Genomic DNA, 14,486 nt, shown 5'->3' with positions numbered 1-14,486 from the left:
AGACAGACCAAGAGACTTAATAAATCCTGACAAAGTTCTGACTCAGACATTGATAAGCTGGAGAGAGCTATTTCATCCCTTGGAGATTCTAGCATCCAAGGAGGTAAGGTTTGCGACAAATGGTGGTACTTTGATGATATTTCTCCGGTTGGAACTGGAAAGCGGTGATGTAATCCAAAACATTTATTATGATGCCCTTATTCTTTACTAGTCAGTAGTGTTGGTTAGGGACCATGTCAAAAATGGTGAGAGGGCAACTAGGATCAAAGTGGCTACTACATTACCAGATACTTGCCTTTTCTGGTTTATTCTTAGCAGAAGATAGGTGGTCTTCTTTACTAAAGAGTTGTCTAGACATAAGACAGTCTGAAGTTTGTTTTAAGTCAGGGAAGAGAGTTTGATGCACTTTACTTTGAAATAATTTTACACTGGATTAGGGAAGCCTTATTACAATATTAAAACTGGCATGCCTGCCTTAGAATTAGTTTTTCCCCCTGACTAAAACCAAACTTAAGTCTGTTTTCTAACTTTAACCTCATGGTTGTTGCAAGTCATTTCCCCTCATGTAGCCAAACCAATAAATATTTATCATCAGAAACGCTAATTATTTTTCAACAGGACCTCAATCCCTTCCTTACATTGCTTCGAATATATGTTCTTAGAAAAAACATGCTGTTCCCAGCTTGATATTTCATTCTAGTTCTTCAACTCTCAAGTTCAAGATTATTATGATTGATTTAGATCTCATTTTCAACACTTTATATGTAATCTGCCTAAATATTACCAAGAAACATAAAAAAAAAGTTTATTTTAAAAAATGCCATTCGATGGTGACATTCTAAACTTTGTGAATCAAGTTTTGTAACACTGAATTTTAAATACGATGAGTTTAAAAAATATCACCGATGTTGTGTAATTGCGGAACAAATGTATAGTACATGGCGGAAATCTTTTATCCCAAGTGACCATATGCTAATTATATGGGTCAGTGGTGCAAATCTCGTATCGCTCCATGACACAATTATATTTCTATGGATCTGTAAGTAAGAATGCATTCACCCATAATAAATTTACATTAAATTATGCTGCACATTTTGCATACATCAATCATTTTTGTGACGTCTATACGAAAACATTGAGCAATTCTTCTGATTTTTGTACAACAATACAATTTTCATTTATTATGCAGAAGGTGTTATTAGTTAGTTGTACAGCCAACATGTGTTTTGCTCTGTTTGAATGCAAGTGAGGGCTTTTTAAAGATAGAAGTAATTTTTTAGGCAAGACAGCAGTAAATTCTCTGATGTAGCCATATTTTCTCTGGGTTGGTGTCAGCATATGACTAGTTCTTCTGTTAAATGAATCAACAAATATGTCCCGTCTGAAATGACATCACTGAGGGAATTGACTGCTTCCATACCCAAAAATGTACATGTATTTAAGCTTTGAAAAAGCCCTATGCTTGCATGCCTAAAAATGATTGGCGTATTGTTCATCATCGCCTTGTGTTTGCCTTGTTCGCCCTAAGTTGGCAGGGTATGCCCAGACGTGGGTCCCTTGCTCACTTTGCCACTTGATTTAAGCTAGCCTGGCTGAGGAGGGGTGTTACCCCGAAACCGGTCCCAGGATGCTTGTTTCTGGTCCAGGGAAGACATGGCTTGGCAGTTCGGGCTGGACTGTGCCCATGAGGCACAGGGCCAAGACTGATTTGCATAGAGCTGTGTCTGAACTGGGGTGGCGAAGTGAGCTAAAAAATGATGATGGACTTAACCCAGATCTGTGACTGGGGTTGAGTGTCTGAAAAGTTTCAGCGCTCCGTCCATCATCTCCTTGTGTTTGCTTTGTACGCCCTAAGTTGACAGGGTATGCCCAGATGTGGCTCCCTTGCTCACTTTGCCCCCGGATTCAAGCTAGCCTGAGGAGGGGTGTTACCCCGAAATGGCTCCCAGGATGCTTGTTTTCGGTCCAGGGAAGACATGGCTTGGGAGTTCGGGCTGGACTGTTCCCATGAGGCACAGGGCCAAGACTGATTTGCATATAGCTGTTTCTGAACTGGGGTGGCGAAGTGAGCTAAAGAATGATGATGGATTCAACACAGATCTGTGACTGGGGGTGAGTGTCTGAAAAGTTTCAGCGCTCCGTCCATCATCTCCTTGTGTATGGTGAAACTTACAACATAATTAAATGTCGAGACATTTTGGATGGATGCATTCTTACTTACCATGTTTATCTATTAGAAAATCAGCAGGCTGACCTTACCTGAATTCACTTTTGTCTCATCCACCCATCCATATGCATAAGGAATTATTTTAGTATGAGCATATATGGCAAAGAATTGCTGGGTCACTCACACACTGCAACTTTTATATGGATCACTCTTCTGGTTTACCCATTTGCATGTATTGGCCTTGAGAGGCTTGACTGATTTGCCTAATGTTAGCAGTATCATTAATCTACTAACACTGTATTAATGAGGGATGTATGACGTTACAACGCACACTTTTACAACGCATGCACTTACAACGCATTTTTTACAACGCATAATCCATTACAACGCATGACATTACAACGCATGACACTACAACGCATTTTTAAAAAATACCTTTACAACGCATTACCATTACAACGCATACTACCTTTACAACGCATACCATTACAACGCATAATATTAAATTACATTTAAGGTAAGTATTAGATAGTATAGGGGTAAAAATTACTATTCTAACTCCAGGGGGTGCAACAGTAGGGTAAGTGTTGGATAGTATAGGGGTAAAAATTACTATTCTAACTCCAGGGGGTGCAACAGTAGGGTAAGTGTTGGATAGTATAGGGGTAAAAATTACTATTCTAACTCCAGGGGGTGCAACAGTAGGGTAAGTGTTGGATAGTGTAGGGGTAAAAATTACTATTCTAACTCCAGGGGGTGCATCAGTAGGGTAAGTGTTGGATAGTATAGGGGTAAAAATTACTATTCTAACTCCAGGGGGTGCATCAGTAGGGTAAGTGTTGGATAGTATAGGGGTAAAAATTACTATTCTAACTCCAGGGGGTGCATCAGTAGGGTAAGTGTTGGATAGTATAGGGGTAAAAATTACTATTCTAACTCCAGGGGGTGCATCAGTAGGGTAAGTGTTGGATAGTATAGGGGTAAAAATTACTATTCTAACTCCAGGGGGTGCATCAGTAGGGTAAGTGTTGGATAGTATAGGGGTAAAAATTACTATTCTAACTCCAGGGGGTGCATCAGTAGGGTAAGTGTTGGATAGTATAGGGGTAAAAATTACTATTCTAACTCCAGGGGGTGCATCAGTAGGGTAAGTGTTGGATAGTATAGGGGTAAAAATTACTATTCTAACTCCAGGGGGTGCATCAGTAGGGTAAGTGTTGGATAGATAGTATAGGGGTAAAAATTACTATTCTAACTCCAGGGGGTGCATCAGTAGGGTAAGTGTTGGATAGTATAGTGTAATATTATGCGTTGTAATGGTATGCGTTGTAATGGTAGTATGCGTTGTAATGGAATGCGTTGTAAAGGTAGTTTTTAAAAATGCGTTGTAGTGTCATGCGTTGTAATGTCATGCGTTGTAATGGATTATGCGTTGTAAAAAATGCGTTGTAATGGTAGTGCGTTGTAAAAGTTGCGTTGTAAAGGTTGTTCCCCATTAATGAGACAAAGATAAATACGGTTTAACCTGATTTTTAAAATACCTCTCTAATAAAAGATTGGTACAATTTATGATTACTACAGTGGTCAGTATCTATTGTAAAACTTAATTGAGAAATGACATGTTTAAAAAAATTGTTAGTAATCGGGAGACCATTACTGGAAGAATTAAATTCTGCATGTTAGTCTATCTAGAGCATGTGGTAGATTTGTTGTGAAGGTGGCATTGCTTGGTTTCATAATTGAACATTTGTTTCATAGTAAACTTTGGAGAATGCATGAAACAGTAGGTCCAATGTATGATTTTTGCGACTGCTTGGACATTTGTACCAATACACCAAATTCCAAGTGCAATGCCTGAACTGGTATTCTGAATTTACTCTACAAAATTTCTGTAGAATCTTACCCTTACACACATTCAGATAAGACTCTACTCCTATGGGGTATTTTCTAGGAAATACCTTAATTTAGGAGATCTTTTTACTTTTACCTTATAGATTTTCTATAATAGCATAAACTGTCTTTTCCCCATAGACTTATAATATTTAATTGATGCACCTGTATGGGTCAGTGCCTTGCAGCATATTTGTTTAAAGTCCTGATTATTTTCGAGATTTTGAGGAAAGGGTCTGTTGAGATAAGCGTGTCTCTTCACCACCTCTCATTTATCATCACCCAGCAGCGTAAACGTGGTGGGGCAGTTGAGCAGGGGGAGGTTGACAGACGACGGAATAGGATTTATTGAATTTTCCCTATTCAGTCATTTGTCGACTTGCCCCCCCCCCCCCTCCTTTCCAACCCCACTGTGCTTACCTGCACGGACCAACACTGTCATCAACTATAAACCAACTAAACATTTTACAATATTTTCTACCCTTAAACACTACTACCTTCATTCTGGAAATGTTAATTTTCGGTTTTGGACCAGGTAGTCTGTAAACCAGTAATCCATAGGAAAAGATCTATCCACCGATCTCTCATCTCCCGGTGCCAGCTAACATTCAAGAGAGACACTTACATGCTGTGCTTTCTGAATATCTAGACCAAACAACATTTTCGATATGGCCCAAATCAGCTTTAGGAAATTTCACAACACTAAATCTTAGGCAAAAGTGGAAAGACTGTGGTGGTCCTATTGGATGTATCGCAGCCTTTGACACTGTTCTGAAACAACGACTGGCTGATATAGGAATTGGGAGCTCTACTTTCAATTTGCTATGCTCCTTCCTTAATGAAAAGGAGTAAACAGTCTCTCTTGGTGATTTCACCTCCCTGCCTTTTTGGCTACCTTGTGGCAATGTTACAAGGGTCTTTATTAAGTACCAAGGGGCACATCAGCAACAACCAGCGATAATTATTGCTAAGCACACTTAGCGCTAGGATAATTATCGCCGGCTATCGCCGAATTTTATCGCTGAGATAGCGTTCTATTAGCAACGCTTATCTCAAAAGCGATAAAATTCCAGACGCAAGCTGGCAATTGTACGATCATCGCTGGAAATACAGCGATAATCACACAACGTTTGATGATAGCTTGCTGATAGGGCAGGGCAGACTCAGCCATGAAATTCACCTTCCATTGGATATCATGGCTAAGTCAAACTAAAAGCAGGCGTAAGGAAAGTAGCGATAACCAAGGTTAGCGTTACTTTTCTTATCGCTATGCTTGTTAGCGTGCCCATTGATAATTGGAGAAATGTCAGTTAGTGACATTTCTCCAGTTATTTTGAGCTGGAATGCCATCTTTGCATCTCATTAGAGTGATCTCCCAAAGTCAGCATCGAAAGTAAGGAATGTAGGTATCATCTTTGATTCCAAACTGACTTTCATAGATCAGACCAACAAATCTTCATGCTCCTTCATTTTAAAAGCATGGAAGAAGATCTTTCTGTTTATATCCTAAGACCTGCAGAAAACAGTTATGACCTTCCTTCTTCTATTGAGGTTGGACCACTACAACGCTCTTTACATCCGGGCGCAGCAAAGCATTTTGAAGAAAACTCCATAGACGTCAGAAAGCAGCAGTCCACCTCCTTAAGACCATCATGAAACATGAACCAGTATTGAAAGCTTTGGAGGAGATACATTGGCTACCCATTAAAAAGAGTCTTTTTTAAAACGCCTTAATAGATGTCTTCGATCAGCAATTGTGAAACAATTATTCAGACCTACAATATCCTAAACTTATTGGGGAGGCAGAAGTTTTGTCGATGCTACTTCCCAGCTCTGGAACCAAATGCTGATGAATTTGAGAAGTCAATCCAATCTGCTGATATTTACAAAGCATCTCAAAACTTGGTTATTTGGTCTTCTCTCACGGTTTCTGTCATGAGTCCTTTCGCTTTTAGGCAGTATGTTATGCAATTATTAGTCTGAATACATTTGCTGGCATGCCTAGCGCCGAAACCATTTCCCAAAAGCTTAGCCTATCTAACAGGTTATTAAGTATTGAAGAAATTGTTTTTAAGTCAGCTTATTTAGCTCTACTGAGTTTTACATCTGTAGTGTCTTTGAAAGTGTTTTTTTACTCTTGTTGTTTCTGTTGCACACTCAATTCCCTCTATTATCTTTGATATACCTTTCTCATACTCCGTTATTAGATCATGCTCAGCAACCTTTGTTACATCCACGCTAACTACGGCCTTCTTATTGAAACTGTTTATATTGGTAATGTTTCAGTGCAATCAACCATGTTTTTGGTAACCAAATCTGACAATTAATCAATTTCCTGCGACAATTAAAAAGTGTATTTCAACTTTCAGCCAAAGTTCAATGGTGACTTGCAGAATATCATGGTCACTACATTTAAAGTTTGACACTGTTACCGCTGAAATTAGACTGAATAATAGATCATTTGAGATTATCTAGTCTATTTTTTATTAACCTGTGGGGTTTCTTCTAGTCAGTCTGGCGGGTATATCAGAATTGACTTCTCCATTATTTATAACTTAACCTATAAGTTTGTAGGAACTCAAAAAGCTGTTTGCTATGTTTGTCAGTTTTACAATTGTTTGGTTACAAGAATTTGGGTATTTTCCATTCTTCTTCTAAGACATTGTAATACCTACGGTCGTGCATGAGCAGGCACCACCCCTATTGTAAGGAATACGATCTGACCTACGGTCAGCCAGGCTCCTTGATCCTGTCGGAAACATCGGTCGGTCCTTCCAACCGATGCGGTTTGACTAACCGTATGAAAATGTGCCGGCTCAACCTCTCTGCTGGATGTCGGTCTGACTGCCACAAACGACCGAATGAGGCCCAGGGTGTAAAGATTTATCCTAGCAACCCTCTTTCACCTCTACACCCCTCACCCTTCTGCAAGGAACATTTTGTTCTTTATGAATGTCCTTACGTGATATCAAAGGTACCCAAGGCTGGTGAACAGTGTGCCTTGTCTGTGTCCTCTAGACCAAATGCCTATTAAGAAGACCATAGTGAAGAAACTTACCACTTGGATGCGGCTGGTATATACCCTGTCTCAGGAGGCTTGGGACTCCTTTTACCATCTTCTTACATAGGATTCCTTTAGTGCAGATTCAACCCAATGTACCCAATTGCAACTATCATTATATTCACCTGTGTGAATTGAGATGCAAGAAAACCTTTAAGTCAGAGTTTCAAAGTCAATCAAATCATGCTCGTGCAGGGCAGTCTATTCCTCTTGTGGCTCATCCTACCCTTTGACTCTGGAGCGACTGATTAGTGCTGAAAAACATGTATGGGAGACTTTTAACATTTCAATATCCTCCATACATTTACATTGGCTCCCCAGTGACATCCCAGTTGCGCATTTGGATGAAATAGGAAGCAATTCAGTGCTTTCTGTTTTTTTCCTCTAGTGTTTTTTTGTATCTGCTTAATGGTTTTGTACTGTGTGCATATGAAACTCATTATGAACATTATTTTATTTAGCTCTTAACTTGTTATTACTCTTTGGTTATTAATATGTGAACCCTCAACACTCTGACAGAATCAAGACTTTCATGCTGTCCTTGCTACCCAAAGCTGATCCAAGGGCACATAAAGGAGGTCATTGGTTTCACTCTTTTTTTTTAGAAGCAATAAAGACTCCCATGCCCCTGTCTGGTAACTCTCAGATGACTATGTCCAGTGGTAAGCACACAAGAACCAGATGGGTCAGGTCATCTCCAAGAAACCACCTGGGATATCCACATACTGAATAAATTCATAAATCAACCAAACAAATAATGAATAGATGCCTAAAGTAAAAGGAGAAAGGAGATCTCCTTTAGGGGTCCTTTGACTGACTGCTGGGTATCGGCATGCATGAGAACTGCAGAATGCCTTTGCAGCTTGTCCACTGTGCTTCGATTTACAAATGTGTGATGTGAATTCGTTCCAGTTAAAACGAGTTTATAGCTTTAACTACCTTTGGACATTGATGCCAATAACTAGGTCGTCAGAGAACAAAATAGATTCAACAAGCACGTAACTAGCAAAAAGAACAGGTTTGCAAGAGCTAACTGCTGTCTTCACTGGTTTTGCGATGCGCAATCTGCCAATAAATCTTACGTTTGTCATTATGGTTATAATGTATTGGGCTCAGTCTGTTTTGTTGTAGTTGTCTGTCACATACACGGCTGTGCATTCTCTAACTTATTGGGCCCGATTCACAGAATTAACTTAAGACAAAATCCTAAACTTACTACTTTTGCTATTCACAGAATGCACTTACTACTTTTGGTATTCACAGAATGCACTTACTACTTTTGGTCCGCACTCGGGCCAGAAATTCCGGCCCGGAGGCGGGGCTTCCGGACCGGAGTGCGGACGTAAAGTTAGTAGTCATAAATCCATTCTGTGAATACCAAAAGTAGTAAGTGCATTCTGTGAATACCAAAAGTAGCAAGTTTAGGATTTTGTCTTAAGTTAATTCTGTGAATCGGGCCCAAGGTCTTTATCTTTTCAGCTCCTTCCTATGCTCTGGACTATCTATCAAAGTGGAACTGAATACAGAAATAGGTGGGTAGGTGTGCCTATGTGATAATATCAGGATGCTCAGGTGCCATGACCTACAACATGAGCTGCTACTCTAGGCCAAAACCTAACTGAAATCATGCTAACTTACATCCGCTTGTGCTGGTTTCCTCAAAACATATTCTGGGACCAGTGGTGTAGAAAAAGGGGAAGGGGCAGTCCGATCCAGGCGGCACGAGTTTTGTGGACGGCGGCTGACTGCCCCCGCTCTTACCTGTGGCCGTCTCAGGACGGCGGCTGCAAGTATCACCAGCACTCACCGCTCAGATTTGGCCGCCGCGGGCATCAAACGCAGGGCCTGCCACAAGCAGCTTAAGGCCTAGCAAAGCCACTGTCAGTACCCTGTCCTGTTTGAAAAAGAAGGCCACAACCTAAATGGCTCTCTGTCAATATAGAGCTTCTTGTGATCCTATGCCAGTTTCACTCTTACAGGTGCACATAACAGGTGAAAGAGCCACAAGAACAATGTTGACGGAGGCTGGAAAAGGCATGAGGGAATAAAAGTTATAGAGCCTGCATACAGTGGCGAAGCAAGGGGGAGTGGGAGGCATGCCACCCCGGGTGGCACAAGTTTTGGGGGCAGCGGCACTTTTACCCACTGCTACCCCCATACCACTGCTCTAACCTGTTGGTGGGGCGGTAAAGGCAGGGACGGCCACACGTGGCTAAAGGTGTAGCTATGCCACTGCCTGCAAGTGTTCAAGCTGGGAATGACAATAAGTATAATTTTTTAAGGTTAGAATGGGTATATTGTTTCAATGTTTCTTAGGTCTTAACACATTTTGTACATCAAACCATGATGCCAAACACATATTAGAAGAACCATATCTCATCACTGTGTCCTCAAAACAATATTTGTCCAAATCCATGTGAGCACTATTTACCCTCTCGTACCTCCATACACTGTCTCAAGCTTTCTGCTTTCAATTAATTCTATGAATGTGTTAGTCCATGTTCTTAAATCCACCAGCTCTTCCTGTACATCGTTGATCATATAATCAATACATTATTAAATTCTGGTCCATTACTCATGGAACCTTGCATCACTTTTTGATCTATTTGGCACAACGATAATTTCAGGCGTCTCCCTCCAGTGTTTCTGGTTCATCGTGGTTTTATGTCTTCTGCAACAATTGATAGTTTCTTGTCTCTAACTACTGATCTGTCAACCAGCTACTTTTCTGTTGAAAATTTTTGATTTTTTAAAAATTTAAACAGATTTACAGTATTGCTGAAAATAACATCATACAAAAGATTTCTAGTCAAATTTCCCACTCTTTGCTCAAGTGAGGCAATTTGCTTTCTCTATCCTGTTTTCATTTTTTGAATTGGGAAAACCAGAACCAACTAACAACTATAAGGATTCTCTTTGATCTAGCAAAAATATGTTACACTACAAGGTGCAATATGTAACATCCTCTCCAGCCCGGTAGCATGTAAATGAATCATGCCACACATAGAGCTCGGTATTGCACATCTTTATTCTCTAGGGGATATCTGTTAATTGACATGTACTGCGTCATTAATTTTATCAACCACACTCATTCAGGTGACTAGTCTACATAGTCCATTATAGACCAGTGCTACATAGTCACTTTTATTTATAATCCCAACGCTGCCTTTGAATATTTATTTCTATGTTCTTCTCATTCTCTTCAGTAGCTTTCATCTCTATTACTGAGTTCTTCATCCATTTCTAGTCGCACTATGCACTTCTTTGAGTGAAACTATCTCCTATCTATCTCGTAACTTAGATTCCCATAATCTATATGCTGATTCACATGTTGTTCACTTTGTCCTTTTTTACCAAGCAACTCACACCTAAATCTTCTTTTAGCTCATTACACTTATGATATACAAAGGTAAACTTACACTTTTGTGTAATTTTAGAAATGTTAGCAATTCACCATGGAATTTTAGAGTATTATCTTTATGACTGCCTATCTTTTAATGTGCGGTGTCTCCAACACCAGTGCAGAGACTCAGCAGTCTTAAAGATACTTCTCGTATAATTCTTTTATAAATTGCACAAAATCATGAACTTACATAAAGTGAAAGTTTACATTTGTGAATTAGGCCCTGAGTGCCTATAAGATCCCTTGTGCTCAATTCATCCTAAATGGTGTTCATCTATTGTCCAGCCTTCAGAACCCTAGCATCCTTGATCCCACCAACATCTTTTCCACCTCAGAGAGTAACCCCCGTCTTCCTTCGAGTGCTCCTCCGCACTATCATGTGCTCTTACTCCTTCATTGACACTACAGAAAATGCACAAGATCAGTGAAATACAACTGTGCTGCCTCCCATTGATTGCTATGATGTCCTTTATGTAAAATAATTAAGGGCCTGATTATGAGTTTCGCTGTGATTGTCCTGCCGTCACGGTGGTGTTGGATTCCCAGCGCGCCTAGCTGGTGGTCTACCCACCAAATTACAATTTTGATGGGTTGTTGGAAAGAAGACCGCTGGAGTACTGCCAATGCCACCAGCCATTTGCAGACCGCCACTACGGTGGCAGGGGGGAAGCAGCTGTCAGAGGGCAGTACAGGCAAGGTGACCACCATCTGGATTCCGAGCTGCCTTTTCGTCGAGCTGACCATGGCCACGAGACCACCTGCTACGATTCAGCAGAATTCAAGGAAATGAAGTGCAGACTCAACCATTTCCTTTTTTCCCCTTTAGTCTTCTATCTGGATCCCTTCCTCCAGGGATCCCCTCTAAAGGAGCAACTTGACCCCCGAAGAAAACAATTCTGTCAGCGCCGAAATGCAGGTAAATCCATTTCCTGCTTGTCACCCATTCACTGTACTGGACCCACATGCTCCAGACCCCAGCATTGGCAAAGTACACATACCAGGTGTTTTTACACGTGTTATGCATAGGTGCACAGTTAACACTTGTGCAGTCAAGATGTACACACCTGCATCAACACATATGGAAAAACATTCCCTGCCATCAGAAACACCGCCACTGGGCCAGCGATAACATCGTAATATGGCAGGCAAGAGTCCGCCTACTCGATGCTGCACTTGGGAAAGCCGCCAGGGTGGTAAGACCGCCAAACTTGTGATCCGGCCCTAAGTGACGTTAATGGAGCTGTCTTCTTCTGAGCCTCCCTAGCTTGTTTTTTCCATTCTCAACAAGATTTCAACTTTGTAACCTGATGATGGCTTTGATTCTTTATGATAACAACTCCCTCCACCATCTAAATTCAGGCTACCTTTCTGCCAGCAGCAGAGCCCATAGCAACCTCATTGTCTCGGTATGCAAAGCTATTTTTTGCAGCAGCAGTTATATATCGCTTAAAATCGACCCTAAGGTATTGGAGTTTTTTACAGGGGAACCCCATACATTAGGCACAGTCACATTTTTTTTTTTTTTTAGGAACAGGAAATAAAGGGTCTCATTAGCGGCCCGTAAACTGTATGATATTTATTGTACGTGTTAAAATCCGACCTGCAGAGTTGGAATTTATAGTTTTTGGAGACCAATGTGTGTATTTTAGTGCTTACAGGTTTGACCTGTCGGAATCTATCAGGAGAAAAGTACAAAGGTGCGCTGATTGTCACACAACTCGTAATTCATTTTTTAAAATAGTTTCTTGCAGAAATGCCAGGTACCTTAAGTAAGTACTTAACTAACTAACTGAATGACTAACTAACTGAATGACTAACTAACTAAATGAGTGTAAAGTTAACTTGAACACATGTTCATATTTTCCAAAATGCCTGGTTAACAGGGGGTGACTCAATATCCCAACATATAAAAACCATCCATCACCCTTTAACATGGCTAACACTTACCTTTACACTATGCATAGTTTAATTGCATCCTGTGATGTATCCCTATTGAGCATACAATAAAAAGCCTAAAACGGATTTGACTCTGATCAGCATGCTCCTAAGGGCTAGGTTATTTAAATGTGCCCGAAAATTAATGATATGCTTAACGTCGTATTACTTTATAAAACCAGATGGCCGGAGTTTCCGTCATACTTCAGTGTGTGAAATGCTGTAAATCTTGAGAAATAATAGTTTTGCACTTATAAATAGCTTAGCTATTTCACTCCTTGTCATACAGATATCTAGTATGTGAATACACGGTGTGCATCATTAGTTCTCTATGCTGAAAGTCAACACAGTGTGTGGAATAGTGGCGTTGCTGGCCCATTAAGCATCCTGGCAGCACAACATAGCAGCAAAGTGGTGACAGGTAAATGAACAGAAAATCAACATCCTGACTGTGAACAACAAAGTTCTAACTAAACGTTTTAATTGCTAGCACAACTTTATAATTAAGCGTTTGGTAGGCACAGGGTTAAGCAGCCAAGGAGACACGAAATGGAATTATAACTGTGCGCATTGCATAAATAGCCCTAACCCCTGCCTTTCCATGTAGCACAAACCTGGCCCAAGGGTACCTGGACACTCTACATGTGCACCAGATTACGTTACACAAGTTTAATTTTTTTATGGGCGAACGGGGGGCAGATTTACAAGGAATCCACGCAACCAGTGCAGCAAGACAAATCGCTGCGTTGCGTGAATGGGAGGCAGCTCCAGAGCGCCATATTCACAAAGTTATGACGGACTTCAGCGCTCTCCTGGCACTGGTGCACTTGTGGCTGCCCATCACCAATGTAGGCACCCTTGCACTATGGTGAAAGGGTGCGTGCAGTAAGGGCAGGATTGTTTTTGTACAGGAGGGAATACCTACCTGCACAAAACCATCCTAAGAGGCAGAATGCATCACGCATAGAAAGAGAAAGTAACGAGGAGAAACTGATACATCTCTCATTCTTAGGCCACTCTGTGGTAGAAATAACATTTATTGCAATCCCAGCTTTACTCACCTCAGTAAATCTGCAGGAAATCAGTTTTTGGATACATAGGAACACCTACGCTTCAACCATGAAACTTCTACAACAAAGAAATGTAACGCAATGATGCACGAGCATTGCCTTTCTCGACAAAGTCATGCAAATCACACAAATCAAGCCTTGCATGGTTTTGAAAATCTCAAATAAGTCTTTAAGTTACCCTATATCACCTTGAGCAAAGAAAAGCCAAGTAAATCTGGTCAAGGAAGGTTAAGTGATTTGCTCTGATTCGCAAGATGTTGCACCAAGGCGGAGGCTTGTACCAGATTCCCCAGATTCTTTGTGGGCAGCAGACTCTGTTACAACATAGCCTTCCTGTTAGAAATGGAGATTTCTGGTTGGCTAGGGAATGCGCCTAAGCCAGGCAGAAACCACCACTCTAGTCAGGGCAATGGAGTTACACACTGAAGATAACCCCTGCTCACCCCCTTGGTAGCTTGGCACGAGCAGTCAGGCTTATCCCAGAGGCAATGTATAAAGCGTTTGCGCAACACACACACATAGCAGAAACACACGAGGCACACCACAAAAGAAACTCCACACAAAGTTATATAAAAAATAGCCTTTGTATTATCCAAAACACATTAGAATCATAATCACACATATACACTGTGCCCACTGGCACTGGGTAATAATTTACATGGGATTATATACAAGACAGGGCCTATCGGGCCACTGTCAGAACCATCACAAAGCACAAGTAGCAAATATAAAACACAACCAGTAACTACTGGTAAAATACTGTACTCAGCATTAGCACTAGCAACATAAACACATTATGTCTGCATCACATAAAGCATAAAACACCATTATGCATAAACATCATAAGCATAAACACATTATGCAATCTCTGTAGGCATAACATTAGAAATAACCCCAGGCCAACTGGCCTTTCACTGGGGCCCAAATGCCCTCTGTCCCAACGTCAGGGCTCTTAATTGT

Source organism: Triturus cristatus, chromosome 2_1 (genome assembly GCF_964204655.1).
Source record: "Triturus cristatus chromosome 2_1, aTriCri1.1, whole genome shotgun sequence".
NCBI classification, from domain to species: Eukaryota; Metazoa; Chordata; class Amphibia; order Caudata; family Salamandridae; genus Triturus; species Triturus cristatus.
This window is presented reverse-complemented; position numbering follows the sequence as displayed.